This window comes from Ahaetulla prasina, chromosome 5 (genome assembly GCF_028640845.1).
Source record: "Ahaetulla prasina isolate Xishuangbanna chromosome 5, ASM2864084v1, whole genome shotgun sequence".
NCBI classification, from domain to species: Eukaryota; Metazoa; Chordata; class Lepidosauria; order Squamata; family Colubridae; genus Ahaetulla; species Ahaetulla prasina.
The window spans coordinates 135826083-135847925 of NC_080543.1; the positions used below are offsets into that span (position 1 = coordinate 135826083).

A 21843-nucleotide genomic window follows, 5' to 3' on the forward strand; every position below is an offset into this window, starting at 1 on the left:
TGAGCAAAGCCAACTTTCTCTATTGTTATTTAGCCCCCCCTTTCAATGGGGGAGAAAGATCAGAAAATTCAAGGGTTCTAAAATCGCTTTATTTATTTATTTATTTATTTGATTTTTATACCGCTCTTCTCCCGAAGGACTCAGGGCGGTGTACAGGCAAAGTAAAACCAACAACAATGTACAATTTAAAATACCATTTAAAAAACCTATTTAAATTAGCCTGAAAAGTTAAAAATTTACCATAACTAAAACCCCATTTAAAATTTTAAAATTTAAAATTAATAATTTAATTTAAAGTTAAAATTTGGTTCAAGCCAGCCCCGCGCGAATAAAAAGATGTGTCTTTAGTTCGCGACGGAATGTCCGAAGGTCAGATATTTGGCGTAAACTTGGGGGGAGCTCGTTCCAGAGTGTGGGGGCCCCCACAGAGAAGGCTCTTCCCCTGGGGGCCGCCAGCCGACATTGTTTGGCGGACGGCACCCTGAGAAGTCCCTCTCTGTGGGAGCGTACGGGACGGTGGGAGGCATATGGTAGCAGCAGGCGGTCCCGTAAGTACCCAGGCCCTAAGCCATGGAGCGCTTTAAAGGTCGTAACCAACACCTTAAAGTGCACCCGAGAGGCCACAGGCAGCCAGTGCAGTCTGCGCAGGAGCGGTGTTACGTGGGAGCTACGCGTAGCTCCCTCTATCACCCGCGCAGCTGCATTCTGGACTAACTGAAGCCTCCGAGTGCACTTCAAGGGGAGCCCCATGTAGAGAGCATTACAATAATCCAAGCGGGAGGTAACGAGCGCATGAGCTTGCCAATAGTGTTAGTGCCAAGACTCAACAGCGGTTGATAGCCAAGTTGTAACGTTGCTCCAGAGAAAGATATTACTAGGGGTGTATCATACACGCTCCGCAGGCAATCCTCAAATTATGACGGGAATTGGGATGGGAATTTCCCATGGCTAAGTGAGGCAGTCATTATGTGATGTCACATGACTGCGTCACTTAGCGGGGGCAATCCAGAGCAGTCCATTGTAACCCCTGGACGAGCGTCTTGGTAGGTCTACCATGATCCAAACCATTTCTGCTTGCTCCCTTCTCAGCCTAGAGCCTCAGGAAGGATGGAGACACCTCTTCTGCCTCACGTCTTCATTTTTATGCTTCCCACCCCCCCAGGCCTTCTTCTCAAGGCCCACCTCCCTGGTTCTCCGCAGGGCCAGCAAAGGAGAATATTTGTAGCTCAGGGTTGAAATGAGATGTTCCTTAATGTCCTCCGAGCTTGGTTGTTTTCATCTGCCACCCACCTCTGTCCTTGATCAACCCTCCACACGTTGGCATTCCTGGTTGGGTCCTGCAGCGGCCTTCAGTAGTCTCAGCTGGCCATCATTGCCTCCAGACTGGTACTTCCATTGAGTGTCACCTCAACGTCTCATGCCACGACCGGCCATCACTACACAAAGTCCCAGCCGCCTTGAACTCTACAGGCCCTTTGACACCCGGCTGGCCTTCACCGTTTTCCTCCTGCTGTTGGAGAGGTACACCTGGCCTACCTTATGCAAGGAAGATGCAGGTCACTCCAGGCCTTCTTCTCAAGTCTCACCTGCCTGGATCTCCAAAGTGCCAGTAAAACAGAATATGTGTAGCTCAGGGTTGAAATGAGGAGTGTCCTTAATGTTCTCGGAGCTTGGCTGTCAATGATGATGTTACCTAGTTGGGGTAATGAAACGCTTGCAAGAAAACCACCAAGCTCAGAAAGCAACAAGGACCCCACAATCCTCCTCCTCCTCCCCGCAACCCCTCTTCTTCTAGCACTGATGATGTTCCCTAGTTTGGGTAATGAAATGTCTTCAAGAAACCAACCAAGCACAGAGAACACCAATGACCCCACAGTCGTCGTCGTCTTCCTCCTCCTCCTCCTCCTCCTCCTCCTCTCCTTTGCAAATCCCCCTCCTTGTAGCACTAATGATGTTCCCTAGTTTTGGTAACGAAACGTCTGCAAGAAAACCACCAAGCTTCGGAGAGCACCAAGGACCCTCCCCAAAGTGTATCTGCCTTTCTCCGCATGGCGTGCCCCCTTCTCGCGATGCTTCAGAAAACCTTCCAAGAAAGGCTTCCTTTCTTTCTTTCTTTCTTCTAAAGCATCGTGAGGACCATGCAATTTTTGCTCTCCAGGTAGCGCACCCCATTCTCGCTATGCCTCAGAAGATCTCCAAAGGCTTTCCAAGGTCCATAATGCTCTTTTTAAACATTTCAATACAGCAGAGGTCTCCTTTAAGACTTGTGGACTTCAACTCCCAGACCCCCCCAGCCAGCAAAGCTGGCTGAGGAACTCTGGGAATTGAAGTCCACAAAGTCTTAAAGGGACCAAGGTTGGAGACCCCTGCAATACAGCATATAAAAGATGATGGCCGTTCACTAAAAGGACATTGAAAAAGGCCTTATATATAATGTATAAAATGTATAAAATCAATATTATGAGTGAAAGAAATTATAATGCAATAAGGGATAATGGGACAAGAAGGGCTATATATACTATAAAGGGAGTTAGGGGAAAATGTAAATATTAGAAGGCTACCGTTACAAAACAGTTGTAAAAAGGGAATATATGTTGTGTGTTTTGGGTTTGTTATATTGTGTTGTTTTATAGATAATTTTTTTTTTAAAAAAGGTCTTATCTCAAAAAGCAGAAAGAATCTGGGTTGTTGTGTCCTAGGGCCAAGAAATAGGGCAATTTCGTTTTCTATTTCTACTACACATTTTCGACAGTTCAGAATTAAAGCCTTTTATTGTCAGCAATTACCTTGTTAATTATAAAAATGACTAATTCATAGTGAAAGAAATGCAGGGACTAAATCAGATTACAACTTACTCAAAATGAAAGTCACTCTGCCCTAAATTGAATAAACTCTGAATTGTCATACAGGTGATCAGGATGGTATCTATTAAATTTTCCAAATTCCCAAATTTTTGATAACAAGATAAAAGATACCACGGGACAAGAATTAAACGTATTCGGTGCCAGGATCAGATCTGGCTTCCATTCATTGACCTCAGGAGCAGAAGGAAACAATTGCAGAGCCATTCAATTCATCATTAAGCAGCAGGAATGCAAAACAAAATACTTTTGACATGCCCCAACAGCCTTTGTCCTCCACCAGGCTCGACTGCACCTACTCTCCTGAATTATTTATAAAATCTAATCACTTTCAAAACAGATTCCTTATTGATAAATCTGCTGTTAAACTAGCCAGCTTGTAAATCCAGTTAATAAATATATTTTCCAGTCCTGAATGGAATGAGGACTTCAATATTTCAATATTTAAAAACTAAATAGGAAAGTTTCTATAATTGTCCATCCAAACTCCAAAATCTAGGAGACACTGCTGCTTAAAGTATTTTTTTAAAAAGCTGCTGAAAAACTTTTTTTTGTTTGTTAAACCCACAATTCAACAGCATTATCTAAGGCCGAGAAATACACTCCATTTAGAATGGGATATTAATTGTAAATAGCTCTAATAGTACAGTGAGCAAGGCCAATGTACTTTTTTTTAACACAGATGCCGACAGTATTACTTGCCAGCTATTCCTTGGCAGCATGACCTCAATTCTGGGGAAACCAACACAGTTCTTAAAAGTTGAGTATGTTTTGTTTTTCATGAGACAATTAAATTAATGGCCAATCTTTCTCAAAGTTCAAGGAATATCCAATCTTGCACAAATTAACAAGACATCGACGATCCTTGTATCACGATCTTCCTCAAAACTAGCATCCTTCGAATATAATGTATTACGAGATCCCATCCCATCTCAAGGCAGCATGAAAAATTACTAGGTTAATAACAATGTAGGGTGCAATCTTTGATCTGAAGGGGACCAAGTGGGTGAAAGCTGATTTAGGAAATATTTTGGGGAGGGGCAAGTTGAAATCACAAGACAAATAGATATTTCAAGTCCCTTCTCTTCCTCCATCTTCCCCCCCACGAAAACAGGGCCCTTCACGTAGCATTTGACAAGTGAAGTCACAGCTCAAACTTTTGGCAAGGACCTCCGCGAAACCTCTCCAAGTCAACTCCTAGCAATTGTCATAGCTGGTATTAAGCAACAACAGCCATACGGAGTAAGTCAGCCACAACGAACAACAAGGAATTACAGCAAACATGTTTGGTAGAAAGACGCACGTTCTCAAATAAATAATCCAAATATTTTTTTACCAATGGGCCAGCAGAAGTTGTTTTTTTTTAACAAACCCGTCTTTGCAACTGAGACAAGCAAGGAATATGCTTTATATCCCGTTGAGAAAGATAAAGCTTATGCCTAAAATGCATAAAATATTTGTATTTCATAGCGCTGACTTTATTACACTGTGATCTGTTTCCTTCTTCTCATTCAAAAAGCCTAATAATACACATATATGTTTTAGTTATACCGGTGATTAGTTAAACTGACGAGCTTCCAAAACCTGTTTTCATCTTTTTTAAAAAACAAAACAAAACACGAAATTAACTCAGCTAACTTTTTTCCTTTTTTAATTTTTCTCTCTCGACAACTCTCTAAGCAAAATGTTTAGGGCAAAAGAAAATTTTAAAAAGAAAAATGGAAGCACCCTCCAGAAAACGTTCTCTGTTCTATCACTTTCTTAAAATGCAACTAAGTCTGGGACGCCAAAAAAAAAACACCACACCTGGGTGTGTGTGTCTGTGTGTTTTTTAAAAAAAATAAAAATAAAAACTCGGCGTAGAAATAATCCCCCTCCCACCCCAGAATCCATCTGCAAAAGTTCTAGAAATTTCACTTAAATCGAGTCATGAAATTGAAATTACCTTGCTCGACGTGGCTTGATGGGGATCCCCAAAAGTTTAAGACGGTACCTACAAAACCAAGCAATGGTGTGTATATATGTGTGTGTGTGTGTGTGTGTATATGTGTGTGTGTGCAGTTTAAAATGGCTTCTGCGGATTGGGGAAGTGGGTGCTTGTGTGTTGCAGCTTGTGAGTCATACATGAAACTAAGTCTTTGGGCACGCCCAGGTTGCTGCCAGCCCAATTACTCCGCCAGGTCAAACATGCAAATTTTCCAGGTAAGAGGGGAAAAAGGCAGAAGTAGCTTCATTTAATCAGACAGCCACACCTTAGCTAGCAAGGAGCAAAGGCCGGGACAACTGCCGAACAAGAAGTGGAAGGCACAAGGCGTTTTTCCACACTCGACAAGTGGACCAAAAATAAATAAAAAATAAAGCCAGGAAGACCGTGATGGGGCCGCATTTTTATTTTATTTTTATTTTTTTCAGATCCCTTGCACGGCTCGCCTGGCTCAAATAAACGGAGCAACCCCGACGTTTAGAAAAGTTAATGATCAATCGGCAACCCCTGCGTGCTCCAAACCAGTTTAACTGTGTTTTTTAATTTTCAAAACGGGGTTGGAAATGAATCGGAATAAGGATTGGCTCCGATTAAACGAAATCACGGGGAGTTGGGAGGGGGCATTTTTGGGAGGGGTGGGATGGGCTTTGTAGTTCTTACACCCATGCTGGACTTTGCAGGAAAGAGTGTGTTGGGAATGGTTCTTATTTCTCTCCTGTTTTTGTAAAAAGAAGATTGTGGGTTTGTTTGTTATTTTTAATAAAGAAATTTCTCTTTCCTTGTGCCCTTCTTTTTTTGGAACTAAGACGCAAGCAAGTAAGGCAGATATTCCCCAGTTGCGAGTCAGTTGCCCTTTGGAAATATTATTTTGAGAAGTGAGACTTCAAGAAAGGAAGGGGAGGGGGTGGGGTGGGGGAAAGAAACTTCCGGAAGGGAAGTCAGGAGGTTATTGCCATACTGAGGACTAGAAACGTTGAAAAGGAGCTGCTAAGTCGGGGCAGAAGTGGATCCGGCCTGCTAAAGGCAGGGAGTCCCGGCGCCTTGTTCCAGAATCAGCCAGCCGCGGCAACAAGGCGTGTCCTCAGGAAACCCACAACTGACAGTACACACCAGAAGTGGCTCCGAAATATAAAACAAAAGCAGGCTGGCAAGGGAGGCCTGGGCTTCTGCTGGCCCACCTGAGTGGGAGTTTCCGACGCAGGGGCCGCCACTGCCTGAACCTGCCGATAAAGGTGCAGGTGTTGGATAGCGTCAAGAACCCTCCTTGCCTGGCATCAAGGAAGGAAGCGCCAGGGGTTCCGTTGCCACAAGGCGAACTCACGGAAAATAGGAGCCTAAACCTGGAGGGAATGAAAAGGGAAGGGCAACCCTGCCTAGACAAGGGGAAGGAAGATAGGGGAGGGAAGAGGAAAGGGAAGGGGAAAAGGAGGAGGGGAGGGGAGGAAGGAAGGGAAGGAAGGGAAGGAAATCCATGGGAAGTGAAGGGAGGAAGGAAGGAAGGAAGGAAAGGAGAAAGGAATGGAGAAAGGAAGGAAGGAAGGAAAGGAAAAGAAAGGAAAGGAAAGGAAAGGAAAGGAAAGGAAAGGAAAGGAAAGGAAAGGAAAGGAAAGGAAAGGAAAGGAAAGGAAAGGGGGAAGGGAAATCCATGGGAAGTGAAGGGAGGGGAAGGGGAAGGAAAGGAGAAAGGAATGGAGAAAGGGAAGGGAAGGGAAGGAAAGAAATGGAGAAAAGAAAGGAAAGGAAAAGAAAGGAAAGGAAAGGAAAGGAAAGGAACGGAAAAGAGAGAGGGGAGGGGGAGAAGAGGAGAGGAGAGGGAAAAGGGGAAGGGGGAAGGGGAAAAGGAAGGGAAGGAAAAGAAAAAGGGGAAAAAAGGGGAAGGGAAGGGTATGATCATTTTTTTCAAGAAAATATTTTGCTCGATTTCAAAGAAGAGGCACTTTCCTTAATATATACCCCATGCCCGTGCTGGCGAACCTACGGCACATGTGCCAGAAGTCGCACGCAGAGCCATCTCCCCGGGCAGGCAAGCTGTCGCCTGTTGCTCTTCCGGGTTCCGGCGCACCGGTCAGCTGGTCTTCGGGTGAGCGTGCGCGCCAGGAACCAGAAGGTCATGTCCCTGGTACGTGCATGCGCGGCAGGTGGCAGCTCTTCCGATTTCTGGCACGCGCACTCCAACACCGCCCTCTGTACTTCCACGGTCTTCTGATTTCAATAAGCAAAGTCATTCGTATATGTACGAAATACATATACGAAAGACATAGAAGTAACTTTTAAACTTTAAAAAAAAAACTTTACAGCAGAAATCGGAAAAATGTTTCCTCCCATACTTTTCCAAAATTCAAATGTCCAGGCTTCCTTACCTTGAGATCTGCTAGGAATAGAGAACCACCCGTTACTGATGCCTGTGCTACAATTTTGGGATAAGGATTAATCCCTAATTTCATGGCCAGTCCTAACCGTAAATCCACATGGAAGATAGGCAGACAAATCCAGGTGGTTTAATGGGCATACGATAAACTTTCCTTGGTCTGCAGTTTGGCCTCCCGGTTGCTAGGGTGCTTTAGCTATCAAGGTTAATGGCAAAAAAAAAAAAAAAAGGGAAGAATTTTTAGTGGATCAACAATGACAACAAAAATGACACAAGTGCAAGAATTTCGCTTGGAAAAAAGCCCTCGGTCGCACCCTTTGTAACAGCTTCAACTGTCCTTTCTTTCCTAAATCCACCCATTGCCGGAATATGATCAGAGATGAATATAAATATGAACGTAAAAAATATAAATATACTGGTAAATATAAGGTGCTTTTGTGTGTGTGTATGTTTTCTGAGGTTTTCGCGGGTGTTTGTATGTAGGTCTTTGGTTATTCGGGTTTTCTCCCGCGCAAAATTGGAAGTGTCTTGGCGACGTTTCGACAAAGTCTCATTTGTCATCTTCAGGCTTCAGCTTCGTGCTTCTGGGAGCAATTGCTTCGTGCTTCTGGGAGCAAATGCACGAAGCACGAAGCTGAAGCCTGAAGATGACGAATGAGACTTCGTCGAAACGTCACCAAGACACTTCTAATTTTACACAGGAGAAAACCCGAACAACCAAAGACCTACAAACAAACACTCGTGAAAACCTCAGAAAACAAATATATATACATACATACATCACATGTATATACATCATACATACACACACACACATGCATATTTCAAAGAATTGGAAATTGAACTCCCGAACTCTTTGGGGGCGTGTGGATTCAATTAAACCAGTTTGGCCGGTTTTGAAAACCTTCTGAGCCATAACCCCCCCAAACCCCTGAAAAGCACGGCCAAACAATATAGGGGTTAACGTTATCATACCTGTCTTGCAGGTATGTCATTGGAAGGAGGACTAGAGCTATTTGTCTGATCTCTCAGTTCGTGATGGGCTACGCCCAAGTCTTTCTATAAAACAGCAGGCCTCCCACGTGGATCCGAACTCTAGTAGGCAACACGGAGCCCAGAGACACTGTTGTGCACAGATCATATTTTTTGTTTCATTCTGACCATCTTTTCCCTACGAAATATTTATTATTTATTTATTTATTTATTTAATCAAATTTTTATACCGCCCCATCTCCCGAAGGACTCAGGGCGGTTTACAGCCTGATAAAAACACAAGAATAAATACACGGTAAAAACAGTATTTAAAAAAACGTATTGAATTAGGCCAAATTTAAAATTATAATTAAAATAATAAAAACCCCATTTAAAAGCTAAATTCAAAAATTAAAATTAAAATCCTAGGCCAGTCCTGCGCAGATAAATAGGTGTGTCACAAATAGGTGTGTCATGTCAGGTGTGTGAAATAGGAAAGCTGAGATGCAACCAAGCCGATGTCAGGCTTCTCTGGTCGATATCAGCGGTCCTGAGTGCTCTCTGAGCTTGCTTGTTTTCTTACAGGTGTCTTATGACCCAACTAGGTAACGTCATCAGTGCTGGAAGGGGGTGGTGTTTGTGAGGAGGAGGAGGAGGAGGTGGTGGTGGAAGAGAGAAGAATGTGGTGTCCTGGGTGCTCTCTGAGCTTGCTAGTTTTCTTGCAGGCCTTTCATGACCCAACTAGGTAACATCATCAGGGCTGGAAGGGAGTGGTGTTTGGGGGGAGGAGGAGGAGGAGGAGGAGGAGGAGGAAGAGGAGGAATGTGAGGTCCTGGATGCTCTCTCAGGTTGCTTGTTTTCTTGCAGGCCTTTCATGACCCAACTAGGTAACATCATCAGGGCTGGAAGGGAGTGGTGTTTGGGGGGAGGAGGAGGAGGAGGAGGAGGAGGAGGAGGAGGAGGAGGAGGAGGAGGAATGTGAGGTCCTGGATGCTCTCTCAGGTTGCTTGTTTTCTTGCAGGCCTTTCATGACCCAACTAGGTAACATCATCAGGGCTGGAAGGAGTGGTGTTTGGGGGAGGAGGAGGAGGAGGAGGAGGAGGAGGAGGAGGAGGAGGAGGAGGAGGAGAAGGAATGTGAGGTCCTGGATGCTCTCTCAGGTTGCTTGTTTTCTTGCAGACATTTCATGACCCAACTAGGTAACATCATCACTGCTAGAAGGGAATGCGGTTTGCAAAGAGGAGGAGGAGGAGGAGGAGGAGGAGGAGGAGGAGGAGGAGGAGGAGGAGGAGGAGGAGGAGGAGGAGGAGGAGGAGGAGGAGGAGGAGGAGGAGGAGGAGGAGGAGGAGGAGGAATAATGTGGGGTCCTGGGTGCTCTCTGACCTTGCTTGTTTTCTTTACCCAAACTTGGCAACACCATCTTAGTTCAGATATTTGGCAACTGACTCGTATTTATGACGGCCGCAGTGTCCCGGGGTCATCTGATCCCCATTTGCGACCTTCCGACAAGCAAAGCCAATGGGGAAGCCAGATTCACTTAACAACCATGTTACTAATTTAACACCTGTAGTAATTCACTTATCGACTGTGGCAAGAAAGGATCGTAAAATGGGGCGAAACTCCCTTAACCAAGGTCTCACTCAGCAACAGAAAATTTGGAGTCAATTTTGGTCATTATTTGCAGACTACCTATCTTGACTAGCTGAGAAATATAAGTCGGTGACGACCAGATCAATACAATTAATTTTGCAATATAAATATAACGAATGAGAACCCTTCTATTCTCCCCTTCGCCTAGCCCTGGGAGCCAACAAGATAAGGACCAATTGTGAGAATTATAGGCTAAATATTTGGAAAATATAAGGCTGCCTGTCTCTTGCCTTGGGATATTTTTTACGAGTACAAGTTGATGTTATATTTCCTCTGCATTTGGCACATCAATTATTTCTGAACGATATTCTAAGCGTTTTATATTTAAATGAAAACGTCCAATTTATTCTCCTCGGGTTCTGACAGTATCTGAACAACCAGAAAGAAAATGCGCAAGTATTATTAGTTGTGGTTTTTTTTGATGAGCGTATAAAAACAAATATGGGAGGGGAATCTTTTAAATTCAATGCCTCTTGAGCAGGCTAGTTAAAAATGAAAGTAATCTCATCGTGGAAGCCCAGGACTTCATAGGAAGTCAGAATGCATCATTTTTAAAGATTTTTTTCCCCCGATTTAAAAAGATGAACGGTGCAGGGTTAGCAGATAATTCTAAACAGCCTGAGCAAAAACAGTGTTTGGTCTCCAGCTGTTTGCCGACTTTTTTTCTCTCTTCATTTTCTGTACCTTTCATCACTGGGTATATCCTCAATTTAACAAGTACAGTGGAACCCAAAATTTCTGTCGCTAAGCAAGACGCTTTTCAAGTCTTGCCCCATTTTGCGCCTTTCTCGCCATGGTTGTTAAGCAAATCACTGCAGTCATTAGTCACACGGTTGTTAAGTGAAGGAGAGAGAGGGGGGGAGGGATGGAAAGAGGGAGGAAGGAAGGGAAGGAATGAAGAGGAGGGAGGAAGGAAGGAAGGAAGGAAGGAAGGAAGGAAGGAAGGAAGGAAGGAAGGAAAGAAAGAAAAAAGAGAGAAAGAAAGAAAGAAAGAAAGAAAGAAGAAAGAAAGAAAGAAAGAAAGAAAGAAAGAAAGAAAGGAAGAAAGAAAGAGAAAGGAAGGAAGGAAGGAAGGAAAGAAGGAAGGAAGAAAGGAAGGAAGAAGGAAGGAAAGAAGAAGAAGAAAATCAAAGAAAGAAAGAAAGAAAGAAAGAGGAAGAATGGAAAGAAGGAACAAAGGAAAGAAAGAGAAAGAAAGAAAGAAAGAAAGAAAGAAAGAAAGAAAGAAAGAAAGAAGGAAGGAAGGAAGGAAGGAAGGAAGGAAGGAAGGAAGAAAGGAAGGAAGGTAGGTGGAGTAAGGAAGGAAGGAAGGAAGGAAGAAAATCAAAGAAAGAAAGAAAGACAAAAGAAAGAAGATAGAAAGAAAGAAAGAAAATCAAAGAAAGAAAGAAAATCAAAGAAAGAAAGAAAATCAAAGAAAGAAAGAAAGAGGGAGGGAGGGAGGGAGGAAGGAAGGAAAGAGAGAGAGGGAGGGAGGGAGGGAGGGATAATGTCCCTTTGATCAGTTGGGAGACAAGACCGATAGAAATCACCACCACCAATGCTACCATCATTTCCACACGGCCCTGTGCGCAGGATCTTCTCTGGGCCAAGGTTGATGGAACAATTACGAAAGTTTCCCGTACATTCCCTTAGAGAAAGGAGATTTGGGAAACGCATTTCCTAACATAAATATTGGGAGATAATAATGAACTACCAGACTTCTCCGAAGGTTAACAGCAGAAGTGGCAGCCAAAATTACAGGGAGCGAAAGTTTCCCGCTGTGGGACTTGGTCCTGACCTTCCTGAATGCATGATTCAAAGAGCAATTACAGGATATTAAGGATATTTATTAAGGTTCAAGGTAAGCGCAAGGGGTTTCCCTTCGCACCTCTTCAGGGGCCTGCATGTTGGTATGAAATTCAACACCCTGAATCCGTGGTGGGAAGATCGGCAGTCTATTGGCTAACAACGGTAGCAAGACAACCTTGAAACTATGAAGACATTTCCTGATAGTTAGAACAATTAACCGGCGGAACAGCTCGGCTCCAGAAGTTGTGGGTGCTTCATCACTGGAGATTTTCAAGAAGAGACTGGACAGCCATTTGTCTGAAATGATGTAGGGTCTCCTAGGCAGCAGGGAATTGGACTAGAAGACCTCAAAGGTCCCTTCGAACTCTGGTATTCTGCATTCTATAAGGCTAGTCATTTTTCACTGTCATTTTTCATTTTTCACTGTGCTATTGAAAAAAAAATAATAGTCCGAGCTAGCAGATGCCTTCATCACAATACTGGCTAGCCTGAAATTTTCATTTATTTTTATGAAACCTGATCCAAAGATAATAGCCTTCCTTTCTGCCAATCAAATTCTGTCAAATACTAGACAAAACAGTATCTACAGTAGAGACCTTCACATTTCTGGGTTCTACCATATCGCAAGATCTAAAATGGACAGCTGACATCAAAAACGACATCAAAAAAGCACAACAAAGAATGTTCTTTCTGCGCCAACTCAGTAAGCTCAAACTGCCCAAGGAGCTGCTGATCCAATTCTACAGAGGAATGATGGAGTCTGTCATCTGCACCTCTATAACTGACTGGTTTGGTTCTGCAACCCAACAAGACAGACAAAGACTTCAGAAGATAATTAGAACTGTAGAAAAAACAATTGTTACCAATTTGCCTTCCATTGAGGACCTGTATACTGCACGAGTCCAAAAGAGGACTGTGATATATTTACAGACCCTTCGCATCCTGGACATAAACTGTTTGAACTCCTACCCTCAAAACGACGCTATAGAGCACTGCACACCAGAACAAGAAGACACAAGAACAGTTTTTTCCCGAAGGCCATCACTCTGCTAAACAAGTAATTCCCTCAACACTGTCAAACTATTTACTAAATATCCCAAAAGCTTCAACCAAAAACTGTCTACTATTGACCTCACCCCATTTCTAAGAGGACTATAAGGGACGTGCATAAGAGCACAAGCATGCCTACCGTTCCTGTCCTATTGTTTCCTTTCGTTATATCCAATTAATTTAGTTATTACATACTTATGCTTATATATATGCTTATATACTGTATAATTATTTCATGCTTATGCTTATATATACTGTGTGACAAAATAAAAAATAAATTAAAAAAATAAAAAATCTGCACTACTATTAATCTTTTCATCATTCCCACCACCCATCTCCTCCCACTTATGACTGTAAATTTGTTGCTTGTATCCTTACGATTTATATTGATATTGATTGTTTTCTGTTGGCTTATTTGTACCCTATGACTATCATTAAGTGTTGTACCTTATGATTCTTGACGTATCTTTTATTTTAGGTACACTGAGAGCATATGCACCAAGGCAAATTCCTTGTGTGTCCAATCACACTTGGCCAATAAAAAAATTCTGTTCTGTTCTGTTCTGTTCTGTTCTATTCTATTCTATTCTATTCTAAAATGCCAAAATAAAAAGGGGTGCATTAATACCCTTGTTCACTGGTGAAATCCACTTACCTCCGCTACAGGTTCGTGAATGTGAGCGCACACCCCTCCTCTACGTATGCGCAGGGCCTTCTGCACATGCGCAGAGGGTCAGAAACAGATGAATGGGCGGGGCCTCCTGGCACCGGTGCTACCGGTTTGCCCGAGTTGGATAGAACCAGATGCATTTCACCACTACCCTTGTTTATAAAAGAGTGACGTGCAAAAAATACTTATCCGACTTGCTGAACAAAAGGTTTTTTTTCATAATGGTATACATTTGGAATACTGCCTCCGATTTTGGTCACATTACAAAAAAATTTGAGACTTTGGAAAAAGTGCAAAGAAGAACAACTAAATGATGAATAAGGGCCTGGGGACTGAAACATATGAAGAACAGTTGGGGGATCTGGGTTTGGCTCGTCTAGAGAAAAGAAGGATTAGGGGGGACATGATAGCAGTCTTCCAATATTTGAGGGGCTTCAGAAAAAAAGCCCCCGAACAGAGCTTCAGAGTCTTTTTTTCTGAAGTTCTGTTTTGGAGGCTTTCAGAGGCAGGAAAAAACAACAAGGCACTGAGCTCACAACCAAGGAACCTGTTGCTAAAATTCACCTCTGGAAACAGCTGATTGGGGGTATTCCGGGTGGCGGATCCACCTGCCAATCAGCTTTTTTCTTATTTCCCTCCCCAAAAACTAAGGTGTGTCTTATACTCTGAAAAATAGGGTATTTTATTGGCCAAGTGTGACTAGTAACCCAAGGAATTTGTCTCTGGCGCAGAAGCTCTCAGCATACAGATAGTCCCCCAATCATAACAGTTCATTTAGCGAAAAAAAAAGTGGGGGGAAAAGTGATTTAAGACCGTTTTTCACACTTACGACCGCTGGCAGCATCTCACCTAGTCACGTGATCCAAATCCAGACGCCTGGGAACTGACTCGTATCCGTGGCAAAATCAAGACACTTGGCAGACTCAACCGTCATAAATGCGAGTCGGTTGCCTAATGCCTGAATTTTTAATCACGTGACCGCAGGGGATGCTGCAAACGGTCGTTAAATGTGAAAGACCGTCCCAACTCATTTTTTTTCAGCGCCGTTGTAGCTTTGAAAACGGTCACGAAACAAACTGTTGTTAAGTTGCGGACTGCCTGTGTGAATTTGGTTTCGTTTGATGGTTTCTGCAACGATGGCTAAGCAATTCTACTACCAGTTTTGCTTAACCTAGGTTTAACGTGCCATTGATGAACAGGCTCTCCTCGACTTACGACCGCAACTGAGCCCAACGTTTCTGTCGCTAAGCGAGACAGTTCGTTAAGTGAGCTCTGCCTCCATTTTACGCCCTCTCTTGCCACTGTTGCTAAGTGAATCACTGCAGATATAAGTCTTTAAACGAATCTGGCTTCCCCGTCGGCTTCACTTGCCGGAAGGTCGCAAAAGGGGAATCACGTGACCCCCCCCCAGAGGGACAACTGCGACCGTCGTAATTACGAGTCGGTTGCCAAGCTTCCGAATTTTGACCACATGACCCTGGGGATGTTGCAACGGTCATTAAGTGTGAAAAAGGGTCGCAAGCAGGGGTGAAATGCTCCCGGTTCGGACCTGATTACCTGATCCAGTAGCGATGGCAGCGGGTGGTTCGAAGAACCAGTACCAAAAATCCCTGCCCACCCCCCGCCCATGCCCAGCTGAGCCGTGCGATCATCAGAGGTTTTTTTTTATTATTTTTAAAAGCATTTTTTCTACAACCTCTTCAGCCAAAGAGGTTGTAGCAAAAATGCTTTTAAAAGTAAAAAAAAAAAAGTTGGCCATGCCCACCCAGTCACATTACCCACCTCCACCACCAAGCCACGCCCACTGAACTGGTAGTACCAAATTTTACATTTCATCCCTGGCTGTCACTTTTTTCCAGTTCTGTTTTAACTTCAGACGGCCGCTAAATGAACCATTGTAACTCGGGGACTGCCTGTATTCAGACAGCTTGCCTCCAACCACCTTTAGCTGTCGAAAAACGGCGTCCGTGAACTTGAAACTGGGCAAATTGTAAAAATATATAATAATAATAATAATAATAATAATAATAATAATAATAATAATAATAATAATATTTTAATTTGTATACCGCCCTTCTCCGAAGGACTCAGGTAATAATAATAATAATAATAATAATAATAATAATAATAATAATAATAATAATAATAATAATAATATTTTAATTTGTATACCGCCCTTCTCCTGAAGGACTCAGGGCGGTAATAATAATAATAATAATAATAATAATAATAATAATAATAATAATAATAATAATAATAATAATAATAATAATAATAATAATAATATTTTAATTTGTATGCCGCCCTTCTCCCGAAGGACTCAGGGCGGTTTACAACCAAAATAAAAATACAGCAATACATACAATATTAAAAACAAACATTAAAAAACTTATTAAATTTGACCTAATATTAAAATACAAGTAACACTAAAAGTTAATATAAAATTAAAACCCCATAAAATCAGCTAAAAATTGAAATTAAAATTCAAGCCAGTCCAGCAAGACGAAACAAATAAGTCTTAAGTTCGCGGCGAAAGGTCCCAAGGTCAGGTATTTGTCGAAGTCCAGGGGGAAGCTCGTTCCACAGGGTAGGAGCCCCCACAGAGAAGGCTCTTCCCCTGGGGGCCGCCAGTCGACATTGCTTGGCTGACGGCACCCTGAGGAGTCTCTCTCTGTGAGAGCGCACCGGTCGCTGGGAGATACAAGATGGCAGTAGGCCTGCTAGGGAAGGATGGCCGCAGAGACGTTGAAATCATCGCGTTCCAACGGTCGCCTGACAACAACCATTATCATCAGCCATAAAACATCATTGGCTGCCCAAAGTTTGCAGCAAGAAAATAACTTCGCTTTTTTAAAAAAAAAAATCTCAATTCTCTGTGGCTCAGACTGCTAAGACAGTCTGTTATGAACAGCAGCTGCTTGCAATTACTGCAGGTTCGAGCCCCACCAGGCCCAAGGTTGACTCAGCCTTCCATCCTTTATAAGGTAGGTAAAATGAGGACCCAGATTGTTGGGGGCAATAAGTTGACTTTGTATATAATATACAAATGGATGAAGACTATTGCTTGACATAGTGTAAGCCGCCCTGAGTCTTCGGAGAAGGGCGGGATATAAATGCAAATAAAAAAATATATATCTCCTTCCTAATTATAGGTAGCCCTCCACTTGCAACGGTTCATTTAGTGACAATTTGAAGTTACAAAGGTACTGAAAACAAAATGTTTTTCCACACTTACGACAGTTGCAGCATTCCCCCCCCCCCCCCACTATCACGCAATCAAAATTCAGAGGCTTGGCAACTGGCATGTACTCATGACAGTTGCACTGTCCCGGGGTGTGTGTGTCACATGATCCCCTTTGGCGAACTTCCGACGAGGAGCAAAGCCAGCAGGAAAGCCAGATTCACTTAACACCGGGACAAGAGAGGTCATAAAATGTGAGCAAAAGCTAAGTTTTGCTTAGCGACAGAAAATTCGGGCTCGATTGGTGGTGGTTCGCTAAGGTAATCAAGATAACCTTACAAGGAATTTTAAAACTTCTGGTTATTAAATCTGGGAGCCTGCAGGGTGAAAGGAAACTCCAGGAATCACCACCGTAACGTGTTCCAACAGAGGAGAAAGACGATGATTATTACTTTCATAATTTCCCCCAAGGCTGTACAGGTATTAGTCACTAGCCAGTCCTTGGCATCACCTGTTCTGAACCAGCCTTAGCAGAAGTGAGAAACAGACTCCGGGTCACAAAAAAAAAAACCCTCTTGATTTACCTCTTGTGACTTAATGGCATTCACCCACTGAAAAGTCCAGGAAAGAGTCTTGCAAGGAGTTAACGGCAGCAATAGACCTTATCAGTTCCTTGCAATAATTATTATTATTATTATTATTATTATTATTATTATTATTATTATTATTATTATTATTATTGTTATTGTTATTGTTATATTTTTATACCGCCCTTCTCCCGAAGGACTCAGAGCAGTGCACAGCCAGAGAAAATCAACAATCCATGGATATAGTACAAATAAAAACAATGCTAAAAAACTTATTAAATTTGGCCCCTAAATTAAAATACATAAACCATAAAACCCCATTTAAAATTACAAATACAAATACTAATTCTATGCCAGTCCTTGAGCTCCCAGCCAAAAACACTGCAAATTAAGTTCTGGAAAGCAGTCTCTGTGGCACTGAGACACAATGAGCAAAATCGTCAGAAATACGAACGGTTGTCCCCTACAACCACCACTCCCCTTTCCTTCTATTTATTCCCCAGCCAGGGAGGGGCCATTCAGCGCCCACGTCTGCTTTGCTTCCCGAGTAGACTCCTTGTCCTCCGTTGTTCTCCTCTCCTAAGTGCTCTGCGCATACGTGCATCTGGGACAGGCCCCAGCTGTTCTTCCTCCTCAGTCATCTCAGCCTCCGAAGGCAGCTGCCTCTCCGGACGGCCCTGGCTCTCTCTCTGCGTCCGAAGCAGAGCCTTCCCCAGACTCCAGCACTGGCCCAAGTTCCTCCCCAACCTCCTCATTGTCTGAGTCTGCCACAAACTCCACTGGCAGCTGGCGGGCCACAACACCACCTCTTAAGAACCCCATAAATGTATTTCAATGTTATTTTTATAACATTAAAAGCTATGAAGAAACTATTATTTGCTATTTACTAATCCAATTTATATAAACCCATATCACAAAAGACGATTCTGGGCGGCATACAGCGATCGAATAACCACAAATTGTGCATTTGCTGTTAGGATATATTGCTATCTACGCTAGCAAATATTTCAGAGATAGGGTAACAATTTTTTTTTAAAGTTGCGACAACAATGGAAACGCTTGTTATTGAGGGGTTAAAAGCTTCAGGAAAGTTTATTTATCGGTCTACTTATAACTCGCTCCAGTCCCCAAGGACACTGGGAAGCATATATCTGAAATAATTCAAGATTTTCCAGTTCCAATTGCCAAAATGTGAATAGATGCGCCTTAAATCACAAGGTTTAAATCAAAACCTTACCATTCCAACAGAAACCTGCTATGGCAGAAGAAATACAACCTACTGTTCACGAGACTTTGGTATTTATTAGCTTTATACTTTAGCTGATGTCTCAGTGCTAACGTTTTTCATCAGATTTGGATTCTTAGGGCATCTCTACATTTCTGTTCTGCTAAAAGAAAAGAAAAACATTTCATAGAAACAAAAGCCCAACCAGGAAAACTCCAAATATTTATTATCATATATCTAAATATATTCACAAGCAAATACAAGCTAAAGATCTTTGTAACGATGTCAACAAACATACAGACAATAAATACTTTTGACTTATGTGAAAACTCAGGGTCCTTGAGCTACGAAGACAGGCGCTTTCAGGGCTTACAGTAGTCCTCGGCTTATGACTACAATTAAGCCCAATATTTCTGTCCTTAAGTGAAATGTTGGCTCAGTGAGTTTCTCCGACCTTTCTTGCCACAGCTATTAAGTGAAACACTGCACTTGATAAGTTAGTAACGTGGCTGTTAAGTGAATTTGGCCTCCACACTGATTTCGGCTTGTCCGAAGGTCACAAAAGGAGGACACAGCAACGGTCGTAAGTATGAACCAATTGCCAAGCCTCTGACATGATCATGGGCATGCTAAAGAGGTCGTAAGTGTGAAAAATAGTCATTGAGTCATCTTGTTTCAGTGCAGTTGTAACTTTGAACAGTCACTAAACATTGTTAAGTCGAGGGCTACCTGCACAGGTAATGTTGACACACATCAATTCGTTCGGTGACCGTTCAAAGTTAGAATAGCACCGGAAAAAGTGACTTAGGACGGCTTTTCACACCATGGTAGCATCTCCAAGGTTACGCCATCAAAATTCAGAAGTTTGGCGACCGACCCATCTTTATGACCGTCGCAGTGTCCCTGGGGTCACGTGATCCCCTTTTGCGACCGTCTGACAAGCGAAGTCAATGGAGGTAGCCAGATTTGCTTAACAACCGGGCTACTAACTTCGCAACTGGAGCGATTCCCGTTACGACGGTGGCAAGGAAAGTCGTAAAATGGAGCAAAACTCAACTTAACAACCATCTTGCTTAGCAACAGAAATTTGGAGCGTCTAAGTTGAGGACTAACCACCAAAAGGTTAAGAGTTGCTAATCACTGGTCAGGGAAGAGATCTTGCAGTCACGCTGAGTAACTGAATGAAATTGCATTAAAATGCACATCCAATGCTCAGACTAATTGGGAAAAAGCACAGGGGATACAGAGATAATGTTAAAACCGCACTTGCAATATTCGAGACAGATTGCCATCCCATCTAACCAAAGGACTGGAAAAATTGCAATAAAATAAAATAAAATAAAAATGGGAGTTAGCCGAAATGATTACTGCAGGGGCATTAAACTATTAATAATGACTTGACTTTACAGCTGTTTATTATCTCTGCAATCCCATAAAGCATACCTTAATTGCCAACTGTAGCAAAGAGTAGTGAATATTCTAGAAGTTTAGAGCTTCTTAAATGCATCTGGTTAAGAGACCAAAGGAATGGCTTGCCTGGCGCAGTCTTACAAATGCATGACAAAAATCTCAAATTAATCTAGCAAATTTATATTATTACTGAAACAGTGTTACGTGACACTCAATTAATACTACATCTGCCCCATTCAAATTAATATTTAACAAACAATACAGGTAACCTACTGCAACAATGGAATTGTTTAGTTTCATGCAAATGAAAGCTTATAAAATTTCATAATCCCAATAGTTTAAACACTGGCTTATTTAGCGTAAAAAGGCCCTCAAAAATTTCAAGTATTTAAATTATGCGCACTTTCTTGGCGTTTCAAATCAACTTTTCTGACTGCACACAGGCTGCTTCGTGAACTCACAATAAATATCAGGAAATTAACCGGTTTGTATTTGCTTATGAATCGTGAAAGCCAACTTAAATTTAAATCCATATGGTTCAATACATATAGTTATCCACTTGATGGCAGTCATTCAGACACAAAATATATAATTATGGACTAAGGATTATAATAGGACTTTTATAGTCTTATTAACATCTGGGTAGAGAATAGGGGCAGATCTTAGAAAATTAAGTCTCTGGAGAATAGAGATTTTTTTTTTCTTCCATGGTATATATAAGCTTTCCTACTGCCATAAGATAGATAGATAGATAGATAGATAGATAGATAGATAGATAGATAGATAGATAGATAGATAGATAGATAGATAGGAAGGGGGAGAGAGAGAGAGAGACAGAGAAAGAAAGAAAGAAAGAAAGAAAGAAAGAAAGAAAGAAAGAAAGAAAGAAAGAAAGAAAGAAAGAGGAAGGAAGGAAGGAAGGAAGGAAGGAAGATGACAAATGGATGGATGGATGGATGGATGGATGGATGGATGGATGGATGGATGGATGAATGGATTGGTAGATACGGTAGGTAGGTAGGTAGATGATGTAGAAAGAGAAAGAAAGAAAGAAAGAAAGAAAGAAAGAAAGAAAGAAAGAAAGAAAGAAAGAAGACAAAGAGATGGATAGATACAGTAAAAAGAGAGAGAAAGAGAGACAGAGAGAGGGATAGAGGGAGGGAGGGAGAGGGAGAGAAAGAGAAGTACCATTCTCATTTTGTTCAGCCATAAAATAAATGCTAGGATTAACATCCAGTTTTGGCTTTCATATACCAGTACATAGTTTGTTTGTGAAGCTTTGTGAGACAGTACACTTCCCTTTATCACACTGTACATTTTTATTGTTTTGAAAATATAATTAGCAAGTATATTTATCTTTTAAAGTTGACCTTGGGATGAGACCATTAAAAAAAAAAGGCTAGGCCTCTTTGGCAACCGAGCTGAACCAATACGCAACTGTTTTGTTAGCAGAAGGGATATCGCTCAACCATTACAAACCTGTATGACTATAACATTGTGGAGATATTATACAGTGTAATGAGGGGGGAGACCGAATGCAGAATAACCGAGCTGGAAATGAACGTAAGATCAAAAGAGGAGGAAAACAAAGCCATCTACTAAACCTTCATATCTGAAGAATGAGATTCTGCATCCTATCTGCCTCTGTATGTCTTGCACAAAAAAAGGTTAATAATATAACTTTTTTATGATTAGCTAGGAGGTATGCCAAGCTTTGGCTAGCCATTGTTATTAATGCTAATCAAAATTGGCTGGCTTTCATTTTGACAATCAGAATACAGAAAAACGGAGCTGGAAGGGACCTTGGAGGTCCTCTAGTCCAACCCCCTGCCCAGACAGGAAACCCTTCACGCCGTGATGGCTATAGCACGCCTGCCAGAGGTGGCACACAGCACCTTCCTGATGGCACGCGAGCCATCGCCCCAGTTCAGCTCCCGTGGCCAGCTGGCCTTCTGGTCTCTGCAGCGCATGCATGAGGGGTGGGGTGCGTGCGGGGGGCGGGGGTCAGGGGTGCATGCGGGAGGGGCCCACACGCATGTGGGGGGAATGCATGCACAGGGGGGAGCATTGCATTTGGGGGGGTTCAGGTGCCCA

The 21843-nt window shown here is 42.4% G+C and overlaps 1 protein-coding gene across 2 annotated transcripts in view; it reads right to left on the minus strand.

The window, feature by feature from the left end:
• Positions 1-21843, minus strand: part of ELF1 (E74 like ETS transcription factor 1) — a 97631-nt gene that overhangs the window by 72528 nt on the left and 3260 nt on the right. Inside the window, exon 1 of one of the 2 annotated variants that reach the window (XM_058184821.1) lies at positions 4807-4933. The exons of the other annotated variant lie outside the window; for it this stretch is intronic. The gene's annotated coding sequence lies outside the window, so the exon portion shown is untranslated. Of the gene's footprint in view, positions 1-4806; positions 4934-21843 lie in introns of those variants that run through there. 2 annotated transcript variants of the gene reach the window in all.